Source organism: Mastomys coucha, unplaced genomic scaffold, assembly GCF_008632895.1.
Source record: "Mastomys coucha isolate ucsf_1 unplaced genomic scaffold, UCSF_Mcou_1 pScaffold20, whole genome shotgun sequence".
NCBI classification, from domain to species: Eukaryota; Metazoa; Chordata; class Mammalia; order Rodentia; family Muridae; genus Mastomys; species Mastomys coucha.
In genome coordinates this window covers 14,243,038-14,268,865 of record NW_022196903.1, presented here as the reverse complement: position 1 = coordinate 14,268,865, position 25,828 = coordinate 14,243,038, and the positions used below count along the sequence as shown (strand labels likewise).

At 38.7% G+C, this 25,828-nt stretch overlaps 1 long non-coding RNA gene across 2 annotated transcripts in view; it reads right to left on the bottom strand.

The window, feature by feature from the left end:
- LOC116098012 overlaps window positions 1–23,948 on the bottom strand; it is a 52,368-nt gene extending 28,420 nt beyond the window's left edge. Inside the window, exon 1 of one of the 2 annotated variants that reach the window (XR_004121666.1) lies at window positions 23,712–23,948. This is a non-coding gene — a long non-coding RNA (uncharacterized LOC116098012). Of the gene's footprint in view, window positions 1–11,954; window positions 12,067–23,711 lie in introns of those variants that run through there. The other variant, XR_004121665.1, reaches the window with a different exon arrangement.
- Window positions 23,949–25,828: the final 1,880 nt, after the last annotated feature.

The following is a 25,828-nucleotide window of genomic DNA, read 5'->3' as shown; positions in this document are numbered from 1 at the left end:
GTGTGTGTGTGTGTGTGTGTGTATCTTCATGGCTCCCACTCCAATTAGGCAGCTGCTCCCTCCAAGGCCCTGATTCCCAAATACAGTCCAAAAACTTGAGTGCTAATTTTCCCCTACTTTTTCCACACATGCTACAAGCATTTCTTTTTGTCTTATTTCTGAGTTATCTTCCCAGACTATTTTCCCTTTAGACTTTCCAACATTTTAAAGTTCATATCAATGTCAAATTCCATTGGCTGCATTACCCAGCATATGCCTGTTTCCTTGCAACCATAATGTAGAAATTAGGCAGCTAATTTCTGTCTAAACAGAAAAGGTAAAAGCAAATGTAAATGGAGCATATATGCCACTGACAACTGGAAATTTCTGCATGGATTTTTAATTACTCAGTCAACACTAACAAAAGGATAAATGTGGTATAGTTTTTGCTAATCCTCTCATGAAGAGGACACCATTGTCTGGCCATTTCAAATAAACCATTTGCAGCCTATATGCTAATTTAAATATCATCTATTTGCCAAGAAGTAGATGAAGATGCAGAAGAACAGCTTTTCATCTGGGGTTCACATTATCACTAGCCACTCCTCAGAAAAATCATATGTATTTAAGATGTAAGCTCAATTAAACTATGAGTGCTTTTTTAAAAAAAAAAAAATGTGGTGGTTGTCAACCATGACATGTACAAAGACCAGAGGACAACTTGTGGACTTGTGGGAGTTGGTTTTCTTCTTCCACCATGTAAGATTCATGGATTGAATTTAACTCCAATACCCATTGAGCTATCTCACCAGCCCACAAACTAGTGACTTCTAAAACTTTGTTCATGATGTCATTGTGCAGGCGGAGTAGGAATCTCTGTGTTAAACACTTTTTTATTCTGCTAACCCAGTGCTGGTGGGGACATCGGTGCTTGCTAAAGAATGGAGCAGATGTTTTTGTACATCATTAACCTACCATTGTCAATAGGAGCAGTTTCTTAGCTTGGGAGATGTTGAGAACATTGGTGAATAGGCTTTGAAGCTATGGATACTATCATAGCTGTGATGGCCTGCCACAACCATCAATACACTCTCCCTGACCTTTACAGCTTCTAGGCATGGCAAGACTGCCCAGAGAGAAGGCACAGTGGCCTGTCAACAGAGAGAGAGAGAGAGGAGCCATTGAGGTAGAATTCAGAGTCTTCAGAGCTATCTGTTTTCTCTTTGATTAAAAGTAACTACTTATATTTATTGTTTTATTTTTAAATTCCATTGTTGTAGATAACTATGCTATATTCCACTATTTTGAGTTACTCTAAATATTCTCCCACTCTTTTATTTTAATCTTAGGCATTATAGCCACCATCTTCCCAAAATCCTAAGTAGAAAAATCAACTGTCAACCTCAGAGCTTCCTTTACCATTAGCTTCATGCATATTCACCATGTCCAATATAGTGGGCCATCAAGTCCTGTGTGGACAGCTTACTGAGAAACACTGGCCGAGGCATATATTTTGTTTTTCTCATCTTAACCACTGAACTTCCTATGGTTCCCTATTCCTATTTCATGCTCAGTTTTTCCACTATGCTGCTGCAAGAGATTCTTCCAGTGTAACTCTGATCATTACATGTGACAGCTTAACATTTGAAACAGATTCTTAATGCTTACCTAGCAGTAGTCTCCAAACACCTAAATATGAGACATAGAAAAAGAAATACATCCCTTGAGACTAATCAGAGCCGGAATCCAACTCTGCCTCTATCCAGGGCAGGTAATTGAGGGAAGCCACATCTAGCTGAGCTTCAATTTCCCCTGCTGTAAACTTCCTCATGAAATAATAAATGTGAAGTTCTTGGTACAGATCCAGGCACAGAGTGTTGAGTAATTAGAGCTGATTGTGTTAATAGCGTCTGTCTGCTACCAGGTTCTCCCACTCACTCCTGGTTCTCTTCCCTGCCTACTAAAATACAGCTTTGCAGGTCCGTATTCACACCCACCGTCAAGCCAATTTGTGACTCCATTCCTATGAAAGGGTGTATCCTTCAGCTCCTATCTCCCTCGGAGTTGTACTTTAACACTAGGGCCAGATCCAAGCATCACTTCTGAGAAGGTGTTTCTATCCATTTCTACACTTTTACACTTGAAAACACCCATATTTATTGTGCATCTCCATATATAACATAATGCAATGCTTCTCTTCTCCTCACTAGATTATGAGCTGTTTGAATACATTAGGTTTCTATGTCTTCATATGTACACTAAGAAAAGTGCTTAGTATTTGCTTTATATACTATAATATCTGTTGCATAACTATATACCATCAACATATAGAATTATCAGTAAATTAAAGATAGTGGAGGGTAATTTGAGGAATGACAAGATCACACACCCTTGTCCCTTTCAGAAAAATGTAGGAAACGGACACTTTTCCACAGAGGTTTTAGTACTCTGAGTGAGAATATTAGCTTATAAAGACTGCAGTTGCTCTCTTATGTTACAAATTATATCATTTTGGAGCCAAAATTCTTGAAAACAGCAAGGGATTTCATTTTAGTGCTAGTGTGTGCAAGCTGTATGATAGTAGGTAAATTACTTAACCTCTCAGAAGTTAAATGTCATCTTCCATGAAATGGGAAAACAGTAGGACCCAGTGTGTGGTACTGCTGTGCAAATGAATAATATCATATCCATGAAATATTTTAGGTGATAAGTCTTCCTTCCCCAGTTGCTGTAATTGTCACTATCATAAAGAAAAATATATCAGTTTTTATTCCTATGTTTTTGTTGTTTCATGTGGCAGCACATTGATTTATCTTGACCAAGTGACTTAATTAAGGGGAAAAAAGTTAATTCATGTGAATGCAAAGCTACCATCTAAGTATTTAATGTGCAGTTTCTATGTCAAGTGTCTGAAATAATTTAGATGTCTCAACTAAAATGACCTAAGTTTATACAAATACAGCTAAAATTAACACTTGTGGGTAGTTACAGCACTTCTCTGCCAGTGGATGCTTGGTTCTATTCTCTGCCTCTAAAAAGACATCTTGTCCCATCTCAGTAGTTACCATGGTAATCATGTATTTTTTTTTTTTTTTTTTTGTCAAGAGATAAAATAACAGTCTCTTCAGTTGTTACTACTAATATTCCTGGATTTTCCAGATGAATTAAAACATGGTACTCTCTCTCTTTCTGTGTTACAGATAATATTTGACATATCATGCAATTAATTTTAAAAATATACTCATTCCTTACAACAGTAAAAAATACTGGCAATGTTTTTTTGCTTGTTTGTTTGTTTGTTTTGGTGATTGGCAACTTGCAGTTAATCCCTTGTTCAGACAAACTAAGCAAGGTTCTGAGATGTAGATCACACAAATCTAAGTAATGTAATTAGCACTCATATTTTTAGCTCATATTTGATATCCTATTTACCCTAAACCTGAGTAGTATACAGAGCAGTTGCAGAACTTAAGCCATATATGGAGCCTCTAAGCACAGTTTGTAGGAGGAAAATTCAGAATCTATGAGCTTTTCACTTTCTAAGCATTTGTTTTATTTTTAATTATGTGTATTCCTGGATCACACACACACAGTATGGGTGCCCACAGAGGCCAGACACAATGATTTCCTGACACTGAGGTTATAGAAAATTGTGAGCCACCCAATGTGGGTTCTTGGAATCAAATCCAGGTCCATTGCAAAGACAGGAAATGCTCTTAACTGCTGAGCAACAAACATCTCTCTCCAGCCCTCGGAAACTATGTTTTTAAAACTTCTTCAGAGCTATGGATAGTGATTCACACCTATAATCCAACTTTCTGGGAGGCTATTGGGTCAGTAGGATTTCTGTAAGTTCAAAGAGTGTGGGCTACAGAGCCTTAATGTTTGAAAAATACCATCTTTAACAATATTGATGATCAGAGTTTTTTTTTTTAACTTCTGAAACACATGTATGATGTTATTTTGGGCAACTGAAAACTATCCTTATGATTTATATATCTATATGCTTCTTTCTTAATTTAGAAAGCATACACTGGCTACTTTGTGTAAAACATCATGCTAAGAATAGGGACAAGAAATAGGAAATAAAGAGTCCTATGTGGAAGATCCAAAGCAGAGCCCCCAGGTGGCAGTGGCCAAATAAACAGGATTTTTGTTGGGTGAACAGAGGCCTAAAGTCAAGTTTCTGCTAACTATGAGCCTACCTTAAACCACTAGGAACTGCCCTTAATCCTGAACCAAAGGTACACTACCCCAGGTAAGAGCATTTACTTCTCTGTCACATCCAAATAACTTATATGAGCTCAAAGACCCCCACCCTGCTGATTATCATAATAATTTGATTGATTATCTGCCATTTTGCTCAGCTCTTCACACCTGCCTAGAGACAGTCTTGGCAGTTTGCTCCCCAATAAACTTCTACCCATGGGGTATTCCAGTTCAGTGGTTTCACTGTACTCTCATTTACAGTGTAATATTTAGAAACTACCAAGCACGGTGATGCAAATGTATTATCCCAGCTGTTTAGAAGGTTGATGCGGGAGGATAAAGTGTTCAAACCCAACCTGGAAAACATAACCAGAATTTTTATCAAAAAGAGAAAAAAAAGCAGATTTATTATTACTTAATAGGAAATAAAGATATAAATTTGAATAGCACTAAACCCCCATTCAAAGTAGAGAAATGCTATTGTATTACTCTAAGATTCCAGACTGGATGACTGGGGCTATGGGCTAGGTAGAGACACTTTAATTCTCATCCCAGATGTTTCTCAATAAAAGAAAAAGTTGGAGGAAATGGATGCTTTTCCTAAGGCAGAGGACATTTCTTCTTCCTTGCTTGAAGGGAGCATTTTGAACACACTATTTACCCTTCTTGTATTTTTATTGGCTTTCATGATCTGTTTGGCCATAAGTAGGGAGTGAGAAATTTAGTTCTATGAACTTGAATATTAAAAACAAATTGGCCTACTTGGACCAATAATGTCTCCAAATAGTATATTCCTCATAAAAATAAAAGAAAATAAGAACAATTATACAGGGAGGGGATCTAGACAGTTCAGCCTCATTTTATGAGTGAGTCTTGAGGCTAGAAAGAGCAGAAAAAATTATCCAAATCATGCAGTTAACTTTTCAACAGAGTCAGGACTGGAGAACAAATCACCTTCCTATATTCTTTGAAGTGTTTGTCAAGCCACAGCACAGGTTTGTCTACCCTGTAGCATATGCATATTTTATGTAGCTATTATACAAGGATGAGAAATGAGGAAATGGTTTACATTATAATATATGAATTTAATTTTGATATATTTAAGCAATATTTGCATCAGATACATTCAAATACTGTTCCTGATAAGAATAGGGACTTTGAAACCTTCCAAAATTTTAATGCTTTCCTAAATAGGAAATGCTTGACAGTCTGGAAGTAACAATTTGGCTATTGGTTGAAGTACTGTTGTCTACAAACTAGTAAATATAACCACTGTAATATTTAAATTTCATAGTAAATTTGTATATTTCAGCAAGTGCCCACAGTGTTGAATATGGAAGTCCCTCCTGCTTTGGCCACCAGATGTTGTGTTAACTCGGTATAGACTTTATGGATTAAGATTGCTGAAATGCATGGAGGAGGGCTCTAGAGATAACTTTACTCAGTCTTTTATTAAAGTGTTGCTGTAAGCCATTGTCTTGCTTTGTTATATTGAAATCTGAGAATAATGTATCATCTAATTACATAAAATTATTAAAGAACAACTACAACTCTTCCAAGGATCTTCACTTCTACATAAATGGAGTAATAACTACAAATACTAAAAATGTTTGACATGAGATGATACATGAACTCAACGCTCAAAGAGCCAATCATTGGGCCTTATCTCTGCCCTATGAACTCATATTACTCAGTTTCTAAACTGGCTGTAGAGAAGAAATCTCTCCCATGAAGTAACACAGACAAAAACTATGTCCTACAATGGAAACTGCATGAAGAGGAGAATCAGGAGGAAGGAGGTCAGGGAGAGAGGGGAAAAGCGGGAGGGACCAAGTAAAGCCTCTTGCATCTGATAGCCAGATGGAGGTTTCATAATTACACTGGAGCTCTGGTGATTTGACCACCTAATTATTTCTTCTCCGTTCCTATTTTACCTATATCCTTCTCCATCCTGCCTCACATTTACCCTCCAGTTGAAAAAGACTGTTCAAGGGAAAAAGGATCCCTATGAAAGCTCCTTTGGAATCCTTGCCTCTACTCTGGAAAGCTTTGAACAAATATTTTCAGCAATAAAGGGGGCATATTTTCACAGTGGGGATGAAGACATTTCCCAAGCAGTATGCTATGGCCATGATGTCCCTCCCAATGCCTAGAGTAGCCAAGAAATGAAGATATTTCTGGACTTTTGCCTTAGACTTGAATAAAATAACCAGCAGGGGCCTGAGTGACCCACACCCCTGCCCCAGTAAATGAAATCTCTGACTCTGGGCTTGATTTCACTGTGTACTATTGTCAAGAATATGTGCAGCCACAAAACACAGGCACCAATTCAGAAAGCTTACCCTAAGTGTGGCGGCTTTCCATGCTTTCTACAGGCTTTGTCGATGTGGGCAAGAGATGAAGCAGAAAGGCAAGCCAGATCTCACTGTGTGTTTCTGGCATGGGTAGGAGTAATCTGACAATCAAAGAAAATTGCCCAATTTTTTGTAATAAGCAGGAGTAGTGTGGTGTTGGCCCAACTAATATCCATAGTTTTTAATGTATGTGAAGATGATTTGCATGGACCTGACAGGATATAGTTTATCAAAATCACTCCACAGGGCTTCAAACAGACAGAGTGTGGTCAATTAGGTGTACGAAAAGATCTTTGATGGCCCATGCCAAGTACTTGTGTGGCAAAGGTTCAGAAATGATGCTTTCCACAATACACTCAGACAAAGTGGCACATTTAAAAGAAGTTAGCATTAAAACCTATCCATGAGCAAAAACGGTTCAGTACGTTTTTAACAGGTAATTTTGGCCATTTTAAACATATAGGATAAGGGCCAGTGAGGTGTGTCTCAGTGGGAAAGGCACCTAACACCAAACCTGACCATCTGAATTAGATGCTTAGAATCCAAAAGAATGGAAAGAAAGAATAAGCTCCAATCTAAAATTGTCCTCTGACCACCAAATTAAACTGAGACACTTGTGATGCATCCCACACACAATAATAAAGAAAATTAAACACATTCAGTAAAGTTAACATGACTTGATGCTACAGTATCTCAAGCTGTGTGATCAGACAGAAAATACTATGCATAATGGATATATGAGAATGGCAGAATTCTAATGTCATTAAAAAGATTGTTTTCTCTCCACTGATTTAATCATTCTCTCTATGATCTGTCTGCCTTTAATTATTTTAGCAGTTACTTCTTTCATAACTTCAAAAGAACTTAGGCCCTCCTGGCACTGAATTCTCACAGAATTTGAGTTCCTTTAAATTAATGAGTTTTTCATCCTCTCTTCTTAGCAGCAAAGGCATCTGCTATTTGTCCCCCTTCTTGCATTTACTCCAGACACCCTGATTCTTTTCCTCATCATTCAGTTATTATAATAATGACTAAGGCTAGAAGAGTCCCATCAGCACCAGCATGACACTGGGTTAAACCCTTTTCATCGAGTATCTTAATTAAGGTGATAACATCCCCATGAGGTAGCTACTACTATTATTGCATTTTAGTGAATCTACTAATTGTCCCTAATCATGACATGGAGATCACAGCCTATGCTCTTAGTACTACCTGGGACCCTTATCAATTTCCTGAGAGGACCACAAATGGGAAAGATTTTCTGTTACTTAGTTATGACCTGTTTGTATGTGGGGGAGGATGTGGTATACTCCTGGCATTAATATGTGTGTATGTGTGTGTGAGAGAGACAGAGACAGAAGACACACACATAAACACACACAGAGGAGAGAGAGGAGAGAGAGAAAGAGAGAGAGAAAAAGAGAGAGAGAGAGAGAGAGAGAGAGAGAGAGAGAGAGAGAGAGAGAGAGAGATAGGTGGTATGTTTGTACATATTTCCCCAGCTATGTATTAATGTGTAGAAGCCAGAAGATGATGTCTGGTATCTTTTTCTATTGCACTCTGATTTGGTCCCTTAAGTTGGGGGTTTCTCACTGACATAAAGTTCACAGTTCAGGCTAGCCTGTCCTACTGTCCAGAGGCCTCTTAGAGTCTGTTTCTATGCCATAACACCTGGATTATAGTTACACAAAGCATTCCTATGCTTTACATACTTGTAGGAGTTTCTCAAGCTCTGCTTTAATAGTGTGCATGCTTACCAATTGAGCTATATTATATCTCTAGCCCTGTGAAATTATTTTAATGTGATTTTCTCCAGTATTCTTTTTTTCCCTGTCTCCGTTCACTCCAGCCCCACTCCAGTTATATTTATTTCATATATATGGCTACACTGTCACTGTGTTCAGACACAGCAGAAGATGGCATCAGATGTCCATTACAGATGGTTGTGAGCCACCATGTGGTTACTGGGAATTGAACTCAGGACCTCTGGAAGAGCAGTTGGTGCTCTTAACTACTGAACTATCTCACCAATCCCTCCAATATTTCTTTCAAGACTGAATATTGTTTAAGACAGATCATGGAAAGTACTTCTGAGGGGCTAAAAAATGCAAACATGCACTCATGCGTGCATGAATACAAACACACACACACACACACACACACACACACACACCAGGCATAAGAGAAAAGTTGTTCTTAGCTTACATCATCTGAGATAGTTATATCCTAACATTGATTTTAAGATGAAATTCTGCACAGAGAAATTGAAATTACAAACATAATAAGAACTATTTGACATATAAGTGACAAGTTGTATTTTATTTTCATGAAGTCAAAAAATTATTTTCATCATATACAGTTAACAAACCCAGACACTATTGTGGATTCCAACAAGTACTTGCAGACAGGAGCCCGAGATAGCTGTCTCCTGAAAGGCTCTACCAGTGCCTGACAAATACTGTAGTGGATGCTCACATCCATCCATTGGACTGAGCATGGGGTTCCCAATGGAAGAACTAGAGAAAGGACTGAAAGAGCTGAAGGGTCTGCAGCCCCATAGGAGGAACAACAATATGAGCCAACCAGTAACCCCAGAGCTCCCAGGGACTAAACCACCAACCAAAGTGTACACATGGAGGGACCCATGCCTCCAGCCACCTATGTAGCAGAGGATAGCCTTGTGGGACATCAATGAGAGGAGTGGTCCTTGGTCTTGTGAAGGCTTGATGCTCCAGTGTAAGGGAATGCCAGGATAGGTAAGCAGGAGTGGGTAGGTTAGTGAGTGGGGTGGGAGGAATGGGATAGGAGGGTTTTTGGAGGAGAAACAAGGAAAGGGGATAACAATTGAAATGTTAATAAAGAAAATATCTAATAAAAATAAATTAGATGATATAATATGGAAAAATATTTTCATGAAGTCAAATTTAAGTAGTAGTTGATCAGTTCTTTAGACAGATATGTACTTGGACAGGGAAAACATTTTCAAAGTGTGCTTGGCCTTCATGAGTTCATTGTGTTACCATTGCCAGGCCCATAAGAATGCTTCCAGGATGAGAGACTACCCCTCTCCTAGGCCCAACACAGCTGCTCATTTTTTTAAAATTTTGTAATCAATGTTTGATATCTCATAATTTGCTATAATGGAACAGGTAAGCATGGTTAACTCTGTGCACAATTCAATTTAAATTAAAGTAGCCAGCAGGTGAGTCTGCTTTGCAGAGTGACGTTTCACATGCATTATCTCATTTAATTGTCAAAAATTAATTAAGAATAAATGATTGACAGAACACAGTTGAACCTATATGTCAAGCAAAAATGCCCTGATGTTTCAGTAGATTGAAATTATTGCAAAGGAGAAATGACAACATTGACGTGAACCCAGAGCAGATTCTGTGTCTTGATTGTGGCTGACTTCTGGTGCTGTCAGCTTTCATGTGAACCCAGAACAGATTTGTGTCCTGATTGTGGCTGACTTCTGGTGCTCTCAGCTTTCATTTGCCTTTCCTATCAGTGTGGAAGCAGGGCAGTTGGTCTAAAATCATCATCCTAACAAGTAAAACATTTTAGCTTGGAACTTTCAGTAATTAACCATCTATTCATTTATTTGTTGCTTAGTGGAAAATAATAATGTATTCCAAAACAAGTTGCCTTTCACCCCATTTCAAGTAATACTCTGGGAATCCCTAATTATTAGTTATAATACTTACTGGGTTCCAAACTATTCCTCTGCATTTTTACTATGCATCTCTCCCACCCATACCATTTTTTCTTTCATTGTTAATTTGTTTTGATTATGTTTGACGTAAAACAAGCTTTGCCTTAGCTTCTAGAAGCAGGTCCTTCTTCTATTATCTATTTCCTTATTTGGACATTTTGTATTCAGATGCAAATATTGTAACCATTGTAGTACTGAAAACTTTGAATATATCATTCATTCAGCCACCATAGCCATTTTTAAAAGAGAAGCAGTTTATTGATATTGACCAAAAACAAAAGATGCAGAGGTTAGGAAATAAAATGGATTAATATGATATAGTCAGAACTACAATCTAATTCAACAGTCTAATCCACTAAGTTTCTTTTCTCCCAGTGTGAAGAGCGGTGAACTCAGGGTCTTGTGCATGCTAAGTAAATGCTCCACCTCTCACTGTCCCAACTCCGTCATGAACTCCATCATCCCATTTCTTTTACAGATAATGAACTAGTTCAATGTTTGCAATCATGTAAGTAGTTAAAGGTATTGGGAGCAAAGTTACCTTACATAGTGGCTTATTGATTAAGAGCACTGGCTGCTCTGGGTCCTTACATAACCAATCTTAACCTTCATTTATCTCTAGGACTATTTACCCCAGAGGGAGGTCCTCACACCCTAACACCTGCTTTAGGCCATGCCATCCAGGCAGGACCAAATCACTCATGTAGATTTGCCTCTCACTTAATCATGTTCTTCATGGCCCCTTCTTCTTTCTGTTCCCCAGTTTCTGTGGCATATTTGTCTCAGTTTGCCAATGGGACCAGACTCTCATATACACATTACTTTTTCTCCCAAGGGAAAGGTATTTGACCATGACTCTCAGCCAGCTAGCTGCCTTTAGCTGACCTTTGATCTGGTCCTGTTGACACCATTTTATCTTCTTAAAATAATGCAAGTCATTTTGATCTGTCATGTACTTTAAGCCCAGTCATGTAAAGTGAAGAGTCACTTGGTAGAGAAACACAGTGCTTTGGAGGTGGGGAGGTGCTACTGGCCTCTGAGGTAGTAGGTTTAATATGTTCTGCTTGAGTGGACATCACTCCCATCTTTTAACCCTTCAATATGTAAGCTGGACTGATCTGGTACCACCATGCTTAAAGTTTTCTGTGAATGATTCAAGTTTGAAAATCCTATTGTTGCAGGATATAGCAATACATGCCTTTAATTCCAGTACCCAGGAACCAGAGGCAGATTGATTTCTGTACATTAAAATGGTGTACATACCAAGTTCCAGGCCAGCCAGGGCTATATAGGAAGATCTTATCTAAAATCAAAAACAAATCAAATACAAAACAAAAACAAAAACAAACAAACAAAACATAGCCAGTTAGTTTAAATTGAAGAGTATGCCTTCTCCCTATGTGTATTTTTCATCAAAGAAGCTTTATGATAGAAAAAAATGGAAGATTGTAAACCTATTTAATTTGGGCTTTTATACTCTACCAAATTTTGAAATAACATTTTGAACTTGCCTTTCTTTTTGTTTATGTTTGCAAAAGTTGCATTCATTTGGAGAAGAAACTTAGAAAACAATTTAAAATTATAAGAAATAAAGTAAATGTTTCTTACCATGGTAGATTTAAAGTATGTTTTCTCTTTTCCTTTACTTTGAGTACATAGTCAACATTAGCCTACTACAGGGCTGAGTTATTACTTACTTTTTTTCTCTTTTCTTGTGTACCCAAAGCATTTTCCTAGCTGACAGGCTCATTAGAAAATGAAGAAGCCTTGAGGCCCTGGGTAGCACTACACTACAAGTCTGCCAGAATAGCTGGTGTACTTGGTTCAGGACGAAGGAATTAAAATGGTCCATTTGTAGTTATGTGGACCCAACATCAGTGTGAGCCTCAATGGTGTCTGCAAATAAAAAAATTAAAGCAATGACCAATCAGCACACCAGTGATCACAGTCAAGGCTTAGAATAAGTTTCTACATGATTTTTATAAACTGGCTGGTCTGTATCCTGTTGACCAAGGTTGCTAAGAGGTTTGCCCTTAAAATAATGTGTCAGAAAGAGACTTTATAGTCTGTAATGAATTGCAAAAACATGTGAATAGCATCCTGAGCCTGTTGAAAAGTAAACTTCATGAGCCTGTGAGGTCCCAAATAGTCCAAAAATATTTGGATGCCCTGAGATTTTATTAGTTCATCTGATATGGCTGGGTTTATACATTGGTTAACTAAGCAACATTTCTCCCTTTAAGCTTTTTCTCTCCAAATATTCCACATGGTCTGAACAATTATTACAGCACTAGTTTCTTGGTTAGTAAAAATGTGTTTATTAAAAAACATTTGAAAAGCATCTGAATCCACTCAGAACATAATGACAGTTTCTTACATGTATAGCTGTGGATGGAAATCTATCTTTGAGGGAGAAGTCCTGTAATTATCAAGGAAGAAGCATAAATACTGATTCTATAGATATTAATTCTCTTTTGATCACCTTTTGCCTCTCCCCATTCTTCTTTACCACCTCTAGCCCCACCCACCCTTGGCTCAAGCACACATTGCCTATCGCTAATCATATATTGTATTTATGTCACTTGGTGAAAATGGAGCAACTTAGCATGCCTCATTCCTTCCTCATCCTAAAATCTGTTGATCTTTATTTGATTGCTATGGATAGATGCCTTGTTGTTGTTTGGAGTTTTTTAAACCAACTTTATATTGGTCATCAAATTTGATTCTTTCTTTAAAAAAAAAAAAAGACAGGATAGTCTCAATAGGCTGTTGGGAGAAACTAAACTGCAGAGTTCCTAAATTCTTCAGCATAATCATAAAATGAATGAAAACTGAAGATAAAATTCAAATTTACTGAACACTGATGTCTTTATCTCTACCTTGTCAGATTCCATGACAAAGAGGAGGAAAAGCAAAAACTGTGAGATGAGTTCTCTAACCTTGATACTAAACGTACTTTTCAGAGTTCTTTTCTTCCCCAATGTCTCATAGTTATTATATTATTTGATGTAATGAACTAGCACTATACTGCTCTCCTCACAGTCTCTAGGATATTATGTCAAGCTTTCACACCTATTTGTCAAGTGCACATTGCAACATATACTTGTTGTCTTCTTTATTTCATGTTAGTCATATATGCATTGATTTGTCACACTATATTCCCCCAAGGTACCATAGGCAATGAGGTATCTAGATATGAACACTCTGAATCATTCCTAAAATACCTGATAACACAGTGTACCAGTCAGAACATTGCTAGACCTTCTCCTGTAAAATACACAGCACAGGTCAGCCTGACACATATATTTTCAAACTCCTAGCATCCCTTATGTTACTTGGGAGTTTGATAGCTTCTCTATTCCCATTGTGAAATGGACAAACATGGGTGCATAATTAGGTTGATTACATATTAAATGGCATACAAATTACGTGAAGTAAATAAAATAATGTGGACAAATACTTGATACTGACTAGGAACGCAACATACTATCTCTGCGCTTTTCATGACATCATGTAGAGCAGCTCATGAGCAAGAAGTGATCTCGTTACCTGATAGCTATATTTTATTTGAATCTTACAGTATACTTTCCCAGACTTAGCAGCCATCTTATTTATGAGAATCTCTAAATGACTTTCAGTTATGTTGGAAGAGCAAATTTAAACCTTAATGACAACTGCTTTTTTTTTTCAGTAAAAATCATAATGTATGAAAGGTTGTGAAACTCAGTGGAAAACTTACCAGTCATTTCTGAAAGCTGATACAGCATGCTCTTTATTTCCACCTTTCACTAAGGTAGAAATGATTATGAAGTTGCTGAGCTACTGTGAATATCTCCTTCAGCTAATTCAGCTCTGCAAGCATGCATGATAGCCAGCTTTCTGACCCTCATCAGTGCACAGAGATCCTGGAGGGCCAGGCTCTTTTGTACCTTTCATCTTTGGTGATTAAGGGCTATGAAGGGACACTTGGCTCAAAGGAAAGCAAAAGTTCCAATAGTTTCTTTGAGACTTTAATGGAGTAACGGATGGAAAGCAGAGCACTTAGAAGTTCATCCACTATGCTGATGAACGTCAAGGGCTTTTGTGACAATAACTCAGATCTGAAGTGAGATACCACTGTGAAAAGTTTGAGAGATATATCACAAACTAACTTGAAGGAGCAAACTCACAGCATTGGACATAATTTGAAATGCTTTTCAACTTAACCCTTTTCTATCAATCCATAGGGATTAACTGAGCACTTCCCAGTTACCCTGCACTCTTCAAACATTATAGGAGATAGGCAGAAGAAGGTAAATGTTCCTCATCATCACATTCTCTCCTCTATTTTGTCTTCTATTGGGTAATTGCACTTTCTTCCACACTAGAGACAGCCTTTTCATAGAATGCTATAAGGTTAGATATAGGTTATACATCAGCAATCACAGGGAACTTTCTCTGACTATTTTCCCACTTAGTTGTTCTTCTGTTCCATATCTGTAAAATGTCCTGGAGATCTCAGAACAACAATAATAACTTTCAGGCACTATCAGAGGTCATTTGTCCTCATTAAAAGTGGAGGAGAAAAAGGTACATCCTATGGCATGCATTTATTTGAAACTTCCTTATTCCTCGACAGTCCATATACTATTTGTGCCTTATGATGTTGTTTGTATTCATGAACAGAATCCTTATAAGCCTAAAATCAACACTACAACAACAATGAACATTGACCTGCAGTAGAATGCCAAGTCTGTAGAGTAATCTAAGTTAGATTTAGCCATATCCCATCACAAAACATAGCATCACTTGATTTGATTGACATGGAGTAGGGGAAAATGAACTATTGCTTTGAGTCTCCAACATTCTTGATTGTACAAGTCAAAAATAAATAAAATAAACTTGCCATGAAAAGAAGATCAATATCATAAAAAGAAAAAGAAAAATTAGACTCATTAACATATTAATTGAATACCAGATAGAAAAGCCAAACATTACACACACACACACACACACCCCTGAAATACTCTGTATTTTTTTGGGGGGGGGGTTGGACAGGGTTTCTAAAGGCTTGCACCCCCACTGCCCAGCTTGAAATACTCTGTAATCTTGAGCAAAATCTCTCCACTGCAGTCACATGGTTCCTAGAGGAGATAATTCCATTCAAGTGGCCCAGAAGCCTGTGAACAGGGTACTCCAGATTAGCATGTGGGTTGAGGATGGGACATCAGTGTTCTTCCCCTGTAATGTCTGTATTGTCCCTAGCCACACTGGTCAAACAATTATGGAGGAGCAAGGGGATACTTTAGAGCAAGTATCTAAAAGCAAGAGGAGCAGAAAGCAGTAAGTCAATGAATTTCCCTAGTTTCACCCATGAGCTTTACAGAAAAATATTATTGTCCTTTTATACACTTGAAGCATGTGCAAACCAAATGTGCCCAAAATGTAGCCACAATTGTGGCCATTGATAAAGCCATCTAAATACTTGAAAATATGCCTTAGCATAGGAAATCATTTCTGAGACTTTTGCTCATTTCTGTAGAGAATAACTGCCTTTTATTTTCTCATGTATTGTTTTCTAAAGAATAATTTATATTTGATAAAGTCTACTCCCTGAAGTGTTCTATCCGTGGTGATGTTTTACTTTGAAACACATTTAAAATTATCCCTGCTAAAGTCAGCTATTCTTCAAGCGTTATTGAATCTATCCTTTGTCAGGCATGGAGATGGAAGAAGACACCTGTGCTCTGATGAGCTCCAGGCTGAGGTTGAGGCTTGTCCCCTTCAGTCAACATGAGGAAGTAAGATAAAAATAATCCCAAGGTTTGAGAATGTGTGTAGGGCCACAGCAAGAGAACATGCATGGGCAGGTCCAGAAAAGCCTGGGGAAATAACTCAGAGGCTCAACAGGACTTAGATTTAGAAGAAGAAAAAAACCTTCCCAGAGGCACTAGTTGATAAATCTCTGGCATATGTGTTCATTCTTCTCCACTCAAGGGTTTAGAGCTGGGTTGAGTGCACTTGAGGATATCTTTTCAACAACCTGAGCTCTTGTACTCCACTCCAATTATTTGTTTTCCCATATCTCTTCTGGCTAGTCCTCTTCTAACACTGACAGGATTACTCTCTGTGGTATTCTATACTCAGAGCCTGGTGCAGAGCAGTAGTTCACAGAATGCTAAACAAAATTGTAAATGTTTTGGATACAGTAAAGTGACCTACATGAGAAGACATCATCATTCAGGTCTAATGGCAGTAGGGTTTACCTGCTGCGCAGGGGTCAGGTGTGTATGGAGTGAAATCATGCTCCTGGTGGCAGAGTAGAGAGTGGTTGGAATAGGCGGTGGTGACATCTAGGGGATGTGTCTATGATCTCCCTCTCAAGTGGAGAAAGTTGGAGTGAACCAATAGGCAACCAGGCTAAGGGCTAGAGAAATGATGGAGCAGATAGTACCATCCTATAAGATATCTAACTTTGTCACAAGTTGGCATCTGAATCAGGTTCAGTGAGCTCTAGAACATGGGGTGGAGGCACCAGAAGGCCAGAAATAGGAAGGACAGAGGTAAAAGCTGGTGGAAGGCCCTGTCTGCCCCGAGCAGATATACAGACTCTGTAATGGGCCATCTGTCAGTGCTTCTTCCTGAAGGTTCTAAAGGGAGGGAAGAGGAGAAAAATGCAGAATGCCATTGTTTCAGGTTCTATGGTAGATGCTGCAACATTGACAGGCTAGGGAATGGAGGAAGAGAGATGTGGCATTCTAGGCTGAGTGGGAAAGTATGGCAGGGAGGAGGAGCAGGTGTCATGCATATGAATTTTACTGACACTTGAGGACCCCAGAGGACAGCACTATTTTGTGCTGTTTGGAAATCACCATATTGTCCTGCTAAGTGAATTCTAATGAGCAGGTTATGCTTTCAAGCTGTGTCTCTGATTCTTTGTCTGTTCTGTCTGGTTTTGTCAAGATTGCTTCACAATTGGCTCCAGAAGAGTCTGATACAGTGGGATAAGAATGTTAGAGCTGGTGAGGCAAGTCAGTATCTTAGGGCACATGGCTAAATGTTTAAATGCATCTTTTAAAAATATTTTAACTTTAATTATAAATATTTGTAAAAATATTTTAACCTTAATTCATATTTACTTATATAGTGGATATATATATGCACCACTGTGCACCTGTAAGGGTTAGAGGACAACTTATAGGGGTCAGTTCTCTCCTTCTGCCAAGTGAGTCCTCTAGATAGGTCTTAGGTCATTAGACTTGGAAGAAAACACCTTTCCCAGATGAACCATATTATCAAAATATTTATGAAATTAATATTGTAACTTATCATAGAAGATAATATGTTTCATTATGATATTCTCATAGCTATACATATCATCATTGCTTCTAATATTGACTCCTACTGCTGTCCTTCACCTCCTCCTAATGAGTCCTCTTTCAGCATATGTGTATACACACACACACACACACACACACACACACACACACAAGTCTAGAGTGAATGTAAGAAGAGAATGTGGGCATTTTGAGTTTCTTCGTTATTTCTTTGTTCTTTTCCTCAGTCTCTCTCCCTTTAGATCTGCTTCTCATAGCCCTATTTAAGCAAACCTTATTTTAGTATCAAATAAGTTCTAAGTGACTTCCTATAATAAATACTCGTATTGTCAAGATTCTTAAGTCACTAGCACTTGGAACCACCTACACAAAATCTTCAACATAAGAAGGAAAATAGACTAAACTCAAAACCTAATTCTGTATTGGCAAACAGAAGAGAATGTGTTTAAAACACATGTTATGGTAACTGGTACATACTCTCATTGTCTCCCTTATATATCTAAACAGAGGCTGGTCATTAAGTCATTGTTATGCATTTTAAAGATTGTTTCTCTTAGTAGCTTCATAAATATTCCAGGTTTGTCAAATATTATGGTCTGTGACTTTTGATGGAGTTTTATGCTGTTTTGTTACTTAATTTTACTAAAATATATTTGTGACTTAAACTTTCTTCTTACTGAGTGGACTACTTTGTTACTCTGCTTTTCCCCATGAGCCCAAAATAGAAGTGTTCATTGCAATTCCAAGGAGTATAAAAATCCCAGGAAAGACTTGGCATTTTCTTCCAAGTATACATTTCATTTGAGGGTTCCAAAATGGACAAGGGAACAGCAGATCTAAGTAACTTAACACTTTGCATATTAAAATATTATGTTAGAGTGAAAATGTGTATGAATTCACACGTAGTTAAAAGGACAGCAACACAAGGTTGCAAATAGCAGCGAGGCTAGCCGTCAGCATTTTCGGCTTCTCGCCTCAAGTCTGGGTGAGATTTCAGGGTTTCTAAAGATGGTCTTACACACAAGACAGACACGCATTCCCTCTCACTGGTTGCCATCTCAAGAAGGCTTTAAAAAGTCATGGCAGACCAAAGTGATGCTTTTTTCTATATCTGTCTTTACTCTTCACCCTCATCGCATGCTCATCTTGGGGTCTGGGAGCCAACAAAATCACAGTGCTTCCACCCCCACAGAATGGCTCTTTTTGTTTCCCTTTAAAGTCCTAGCACCCTGTGGGAGATTGCATTCCCTCCACAATTATTTCTACATCCTCAGCCCTGGGCACTTGTCTCAGGAGGAGTATTTAATGTATGTCACAGGAATGATGAGCGAGTGAGTAAGTGCCTGCATAAATCTCAGGAGCTATCCAGGACAGACCACAATTCCCACCCTCACACTGGTAACCCTGAAGATTTTAGTCCTGGGTTTACTCTAGAATATTACATATAGGGACATAAAAATATACGAGATAAATCTCATTACCTAGACCAAAGCAAAGAGAACATCTAGAAGAGCTAATCTGGGCAATAATAATCTACAAACTCGTTTGTTAGAATATGCATGCAGCAAACTCCCTGGGAGGTAAAAATGTAAAACAAAACAAAATAGAACAGAACAGAACAGAACAGAACAGAACCAAAAAATCAGAAGCTCTTCCCATCCTCCAGCTGCTGAGATGAGAGGGAGGGAACAAACAAGCAAGCATGTGCTTCAAAGTCTCGAGGCTACCCCAGGCAGCAAGTAGATCTGCAGTCAGCACAGGTCATGTCACTACCACTGTTCTGTACCTGCAGAGAGCTAAATGTTGTCAGGATCTTGGTCAATCTTGTTCCTTTCTCATCTGCCCAAGGCAATCTAGCATTGTATCTGACTGGCTGTAATAAAGATCTGATAGCCAATAGCTGAGCAGGAAGTAGAGGCTGAACTTCTGGACAGAGAGAGGGACTCTGGGAGAAGAAATCAGAGGTGGGAGATTTGCCAGCAGGCACAGGAATGGACAGATGGACTAGTTTAGCAGAGAGGTACACTTGGCCATGTAGCAGGTTGCCCTGTCAGAATTAATCGGGACAGAGTAAATGGAAGGTGGCTCAAGCTAAGGCCTAAGCTTTAAAATGTTAATTAACCTCTGTGTCATTTATACCGCTGATGGGTCTGAGAAAGTCCCAGAATATACCATAGCCCATCTTATCGGATAGCCTGTCATGTAGTCTGAGAATTAGTAGATTTTTTAAATGGTAAAAAAAAATAATAATAATTGACTGAAAATTCAATGAGTATTAGATATGGAAGATAGCCTGACTAATGGGATAGGTACCTATTCTAAAGGATGCAAAAGGAAGAAATTTCACTCAAACAAACATTTAAACGCTGCTTACCTTCCAGGCAAAATAAAATTATAACAGCCCAAATGAGAATAAGAATATTTACCTGTTAATAGTTTTAAAAAATTCTGAAGTAATTAAAAAGGTTACAACTTGTGTCAGAGACAGCTTTAGTTGTCAACGTGAAACCTGAGAGTTCCTTCCGGGACAGATCACTTCCATCATATTGGTCTGTGAGGAAGTCTAGAGGGCGTTTTCTTACTTGTCAATTGATGGAGTAGGGTGCAGGTCATCCTGCATTGGACCACCCCTGAGCATGTGTCTATACTTGTCTAAGAAAAGGAGTGGATCAGAAGCAGGGAAACAAGCCAGTAAGAACATTTTTCCATGGTCTCTTCTTCAGTCCTGACACCAGGTTCCTGCCTTGAGTCCTTGTCCTGTCTCTCCTAAGCGATGACAGCATAGTCCATATCCCCATGGAGATAACCTGGGAAACGTAAGATGAAGTAAACCCTTTCCTTCCTGAATTGTTTATGATCATGGTATCTATCTCAACAACAGCGACCCAACTAGGACACCTTGTCACAGACATTTTTACTAGATATTGAATGTTAAGTGTTCAACGTATAGTGTGGTGGCCAAAAACCTTGTTGAAGAGTGAGCCTGGACATTTTCTCTATTCTGCATTTTTCTGATGACACTACAGTTAGGTGAGCAGGAGTCACAGGTACACAAAAGAACAGTGAATTTTGCATGGCTTTCACTGTAGCTTTCTTTCCATAAGTGTCAAGTTGGTGACTAAAGCTAACTATAAAAACAAGGTGTGAGCTTTTTAAACTTCAAGTTTCTTTTTTCACTTTTATTTTAAAAATGAATTATTTCCTTGTGCAATATATCCTGGGTATAGTTTCCCCTCCTCCTCCTCCCAGTTCCAACCCTTCTCTGACTCTCATTAGGAAAAAAAAGGTTTCTAAGAAGTAACAACAAAACATAGCAAAATGAACTATAAGGGAAAAACAAAAATGGTCATATCAGTGTTGGACAAAGCAAACCAACAGAAAAAAAAAAGAGCCCAAGAATCAGAAACACGCTCATTCACACACTTAGGAGTTCCATAAAAATACTAAGCTAGAAACCATAATATATACACAGAGGACTTGGTGCATTCCTATGTCAGCCCTATGCTTGCTGCTTCAGTCTCTGGGGATTCATATAAGCTTTGCTTAGTTGATTCAGAGGGCCTCATTCTCCTGTTCTTCATCCTCTCTGGCTCATATATCCTTTACACCTCTTCTTACCTGAGCTCTGAAGGGAGGGATTTAATAGAGACATCCCATTTAATGATGGAGAAACCTGTGTGTGCCAAGATCTCTCTCTCTCTCTCTCTCTCTCTCTCTCTCTCTCTGGGACTCTAGACATTTAGCTTGTTTATTATTTTTTCAATGCCTAGTATCTACATATAAGCTAATGCATATCATATTTATCTATTTGGGTCTTTGTTACCTGACTTAGAATGATTTTTCTTCATGTTCCACTTGTTTGTTTGAAAATTTCATGATGCCCATTTTTTAAAGCTAAATTATACTTCATTGTGTAAATGTACCACATTTTCTTTATCCATTCAACTGTTGAGGGACATTTAGGTTGTTTCTAGTTTCTAGTTATTCTGGAGAGAGCAGCAATGAACACAGATGAACAAATGTTCTTGTGGTTCTTCCGGTATATGTTTAAGAGATGTACGGCTAAATTTTGAGGTAGAGCAATTCCCAGCTTTCTGAAGACTCACCATATTGATTTCCATAGTGGCTGTACAAGTTTGACTATGACCAGCAATTGGAGGAGTGTTCTCCTTGCCACACATCCTTGCCAGCATGAACTGTTACTAGTGCTATTGATCTTATCAACTGTGTTGGTGTAAGATGGAATCGCAAAGTAGTTTTGATTTGCATTTGATCCTTATCCATGCATATCTGATGAATAAGGATGCTGAACATTGAACTTCAGATTTCTTAAATGAATAAATTATTCACAGGTAAATATTTTTATGCTTATTTTATCTGTTATTATTTTGCCTGGAAGATACACAGTATTTAAATATTTGGTTGAATTAAATCCCTTCGTTTTTCATGGTTCCCTCTGCAATTCTGATTGGCAAGGTAGCACAGGGATAGACCACAGGTTTGGAATGCCTTGGTTAGAAACCTGCTTCCACTACTTACTAAATTTGTGACCTATGGAAAAGAGAGCTTAAATAAGCTTCCTGCCTTTATTTCTTCAATAGTAAGTAGACATAATCAGCTTATTATATGACATACTCCCTTAGGGGGAGACCAGTAAGGTGAGATGATCTACACAACATGCACAGAACAGTACCTGATACCAGTGTACATTCCATGAGGAGAAGCCATTACTTACCTGGAATCTTGATAAATATCAGAACTGTCTGACCAAATGGACTTCTTTTAAAAGGATCTCCTTTAAGGCTGATGAGATAGCTCAGTGGGTAAGGGAATTCGTCACACAAGCCCAGTGACCTGATGTAATCCCCAATCCCATGTAAAGGTGGAGTAGAAAGGCAACCACAAGGTTGTGCTCTGACCTCCCCCCATGCATTTGTGGCATGTGTGCCTGTCCCTCTCCATAACAGTAAATACATATTTTTTAAAGCTATGTTTTTGGGAAGCTAATTTAAAAATCAATTAGAAACTATTCCAAAATGATAAATTAATTCCAGAATGCTTGACTGAATCTACAAATTATGTCTTACTTATGTCTTCTTCCCTGAGCAAACACTAATGAAGATGCAAACAATCTGAAGGCTCAATTCTCCTCTGCATTTAAAGTTTATTTGTAACAATAAGACAATAACAGATGGAAAATAGACATTAAAAGACAGGAGCAACCACTTCCAGGCTACAATAAAAGGAATGTCACAATGCAGTATATTAGTACTATGCTGACACACCTTTTCAAAACCTATGCGATGCACTAATAATTTATGTTTAAATAATTAAATACTTAATTTAACTATGTACAGCTAAAGCAAATGTACTCTATGTGCTGATGTCTCTTATATAGGTATAAACCCAAGACAAACTTATAAATTAAACAAACAATAAGCAAAACCAAACATTCTGGTCCATGGTTGTCAATGTGATGCGGTCCCTTACTGAAACTGTCAGTTTGGTGCTGAATGCAGCAATGACTTGGTGAGCCCAGTCCTCTGGAGTTTGACATATTTGTTATGACTGATGTTGGGTGACAGTGAAAGGCTGCTGAGTGTGCTGGGTGGGGACATACTTCCCTTCTCAAGCACCTCCTTTTTATTCATTTCTTTTACTTTCTTATTCTTTTTACATAGAATACCTTGCTTTCATTTACCATTTTCCTACTGAGTAAAATACCTCCTCTGTATTGTCTGCCTCTTGCTGTTTTGTTATCTTTGATGTAAAATTGTTGTATAATTAAAGTGTCATCATTTAAAAAAAAATCTCTGGAAATTAGTCTTAAAACAGGAACAAGCACACAAACAATACAGGATACTCTGAAATAGAAAATTTGGTTGATAAAATCCATAAATTACATCCTTTCCACTAAGCTAGATGGTAAGACACTGCAACGAATATGAAAACCTAGTTCTGTTCTTTTAGGACCAAAATAATCAGCCTAATGGGCACTGAAAAGGCCATGTACTTTTCATTCCTGGGATACCACTGGGTACTTAGAGGATCATGAATACAGGATGTATTTATTACTATTACTGGATGAAACAACACATAAAGTTACCCACAATTTTTTTTACAGAGAATAAATGGTACCTGAGATTAATGTTGGAGTTAAGAATGGCCGTAGTAAATGGTCATGGTGTTAAGCACTCAGAACACTGAAGCAGGATTATGACTCTGGTACGAGCCTTGACTACGTAGTGATACCCCACGCCCAAAACAAAGCAGAGAACTGTGGGGCAGTGGTCTGTTCAGGCAGCCTGGGCCTAGTCAAGTATAAGTCTGGAGCCCCACTGACCCAGGTGGCAATATCTCTGCCTGCAAGGAACAGAAGGAGTTCGGCCATCACTCCTGGGTCCCTGGCTCCTGTTTCAGTCACAACCTCTCACAGCCCCCTGCAGGAGATGTGTGCTCTGTCACATAGACAATGCCCCAAGCTCCTAGCATTCTAGCTGGACCCTACCCCTAGTCATCTGACCACAGCCAGGTATGCCCCGCCCCACAGACCGATAGCCCCACCTCACAATACAAGGGGCGGTTTGCCCCCTCCTCTCTCTCTTGCCCTCTTCTCTTTCTTGCTCTCCCCTCTCTCTTGCTCTCTTGCTTCCTCTCTTGCTCTCTTCTTTTCTTGCCCTCTCTCTTCCTCTCCTTTCTTTCTCTCCACATGGGTCATGGCCAGCTTCTTATCTCTTATAATAAAATATCTCACGATTATGTATTGCCTCCTTTTAACTAACACATCTCACAGCCCCAGCATCAGCAGCAGTGAGACTCAGGCCCACAGAGAACAACAAAAAGATAGATGTGGATATGTTCTTAGATGCTAGTGGGTATGTAAGAGACCGTAAGCTTTGGATGTATAAAATATCACACAGGATTCATATGAGAGTAAGGAAAAAGTAGTGCAGAACAATTCTATACTAAGGAAAGAATTATAGATGAATAGTAAATACATCTTAGTGAAATCCATAAAGAATTCACCCATGGGATGTTTGCCAGTGTCTCTGGCCAATTCTTTATCTTTATTCTAACTCATTTTAGGCGAACCTTTGTGTGCTAGTGAATGTGCCTGACATTGGAAGAAAGATTTCATATTTATTGGAACTAAATGAAAGGTTCTTGTTCTTGACCAAATGCAAGAGTGTTGGCTTTTAGACTGAGAGTCCAGGGATCCTTTATAATGCTAATTTGCCACTTCTTTTTAGTGTTTGCTGAAAGTTTTGCAACCAGAGGAACACTAGAGTACAATGTAGATACTATCAAGAGTTCTTGCACTGAGAGGCTATACATGCCTAGTAACTGGTAACCATGCCTGCCACCCATTTGCTACAAACTGAAAGGACACCCTGTGTACTGGCTAGTTTTGTATGTCAACTTGACACAGGCTCGAGTTATCGCAGAGAAGGGAGTTTCAGTTGGGGAAGTGCCTCCATGAGACCCAGCTGTGGGGCATTTTGTCAATTCGTGATCAAGGGGGTAGAGCCCCTTGTGGGTGGTGCCATCCTTGGGTTGGAAGTCTTGGGTTCTATAAGAGAGCAGGCTGAGCAAGCCAGGGGAAGCAAGCCAGTAAGGAGCATCCCTCTATGGCCTCTGCATCAGCTCCTGCTTCCTGACCTGCTTGAGTTCCAGTCCTGACTTCCTTTGTGATAAACAGCAATGTGAAAGTAAGCCAAATAAACTCTTTCCTCCCCAGCTTGCTTCTTGGTCATGATGTTTGTGCAGGAATAGAAACCCTGACTAAGACACCCTGCAAATGCAAGAGTTGAGGCTTCACTCCTGCTGTAATGGCCAAGATACTTGGTCTTTGGAACTAAGGTTATGTGAGATCATAAAGATAGCACTTTCACCTAATGTCATTAGTGTCTCTAGAAGACGTAGAAGAGAGTACAAGCATCCATGATTCGCATTTGAATGACTCAAATAGTATGTAAATGTTAAGAGTGTTTTTATTCTGTAGAAGTCTAGCATGTTGGGAGTCTCCCATTGATAGAATAGAGAGACACCCAAGTGAGCTTGTAGGCCTGATCTAAAGCACATTAGGGAATTCTGGGGTTGGTGACTTTTACATTAATCTGTTGGGTCCAACCCTACAGATATTCCATTACTGAGGTGTGGAGGCTGCAAACTTGCTGGGGGGGGGGGGGGGTGTCTGGACACTGCTGCTGACCCATTGTCCTTGCCTCAGGCCAGGTGGCAGGGCAGCTTCTGAG